The 1640-nt window shown below is 45.4% G+C and overlaps 1 non-coding gene across 1 annotated transcript; it reads left to right on the plus strand.

Annotated features, from left to right (window-relative positions):
* The first annotated feature begins 553 nt into the window (after positions 1-553).
* On the plus strand, positions 554-625 carry trnah-gug (transfer RNA histidin (anticodon GUG)). Its single transcript has one exon. It is a non-coding gene; the product is annotated as a tRNA-His (tRNA).
* The last annotated feature ends 1015 nt before the right edge of the window (positions 626-1640 follow it).

Genomic DNA, 1640 nt, shown 5'->3' on the forward strand with positions numbered 1-1640 from the left:
CAATAACTTCAGATCATAAACACTGATCCCATTTTATCGGAGATCAAGTGCTGGTTATGGTTCTAATGTTGCCATTTACAGCTCCTCTAGACCCATCTTTTGTTTCTTTACTTGTCCCATTACCACCCTCCTTGCCTTGCACCATCATCCCTTTTGTTATTTAATCACTCCTGCCCTCCACCCTATCAGAGACCTTCCCTTCTGTTCTTTCCTCCCCTCCCCTTCCTCCCCCATCCCTTTTCCTGACTCTGTATTTGCTTAAAAACTGTTTAATCTTCAACCGTTTCCATTTCTGACGAAGGGTCATCGACCTGAAACGTTAACTCTGTTTCTCTCTCCACAGACGCTGCCTGACTTGCTGATTATTTACAGCATTTTCTGGTTTTATTTCAGATTTCCAGCATCCGCAGTATTTTGTTTCTGATATCTCCTTCTGTGGCTCGGTGTCAAATTCTGTTCAAAAAACGATCCTGTGAAGCAGCTTGGGACGATTTGCTTCGTTAATGGTGGTATTTAAATAGTTTGGGCAGAAGCTTAATTACCGACATGTGGTGCCGTGATCGTATAGTGGTTAGTACTCTGCGTTGTGGCCGCAGCAACCTCGGTTCGAATCCGAGTCACGGCATAGTGTGCGCTGCTTGTTTTGTTCTCTCCCGCGCTTGTGAATATAATACAACAATATATCAATATTGTACACGAGAAAAATATTTTTTTTTGGTGGCGAAAACCTATTTATTCCATCAAATCCCAGCACTCTCACATGCCTGTACTTGATGTTCCACAGTTCAAACCCACCTCTTCTCCCAGCTTTTTCTTCCTTCCACAGTCAATAGGCCGCCTTTACTTTCCTCCTTCCATTTCATGGACACTTTCCTGCTCCGTTGCCGACTCTAACATTCACTTTCACGATCTCACGCCTTTAAGTTTGTTCTGCTCCGACCGCTGTTTCTATTGGGCACATGTCCCATTCACACCAATGTTCATTTGTGCCTTGAAACCAGTGGATAAATTTCGAACTGCGTGACCGCTCGACAGACAAACACGACGAAAGCAGGGCTGGTCTCTGGAAAGACAGCCACCCGATTGTTCACGAAATTTACTTGGGGAATCTTGTGATCCAGGGGATGGTAACTGAAGAACTGGTTTTTGTTTTGATGCTTGTTGGCTCTTTTCGCTCAGCAGTTGAGTTGCGTGAGTGACGGGCAGCGCTGCAGAGCTGCGAATGGAGGTTGAAAGGTTCACATTTGGCAAGTTGGGGCGGTGCAGTAAGATCGGAAGTGTTCCGCCTTGATCTTAATAGTTCTGTTGAAACGTGCGATTGAATCGAGTAGAGGATAAATGTAAAGAGTGCCTGTGGGGAAAAAGGAGCGATTACAGGCCATGAGCGGAAGGTCTTTCAAATTCTCGTCGTGCAGGACGCTGTGTGCGGAAACAGCAGATTTTAAAGCGCGTATGTCGGAAAGTAAAGTGCGATCTTGTGTGTGAGAAGAGCACAAGAAAGTTGTGTTTGAAGCTGCGCCCTTGAGGCAAGTTGCAGGTTGTCAGAAAAACTGCTCCAGTGAAAGCTCAAAAATAAACCCAGAAACTGCTGGCAACACTCAGCAGGTCAGGTAGTATCTGTGGAGAGATACTCGCTTTAC

This window comes from Heptranchias perlo, chromosome 35, assembly GCF_035084215.1.
Source record: "Heptranchias perlo isolate sHepPer1 chromosome 35, sHepPer1.hap1, whole genome shotgun sequence".
Classification (NCBI taxonomy): domain Eukaryota; kingdom Metazoa; phylum Chordata; class Chondrichthyes; order Hexanchiformes; family Hexanchidae; genus Heptranchias; species Heptranchias perlo.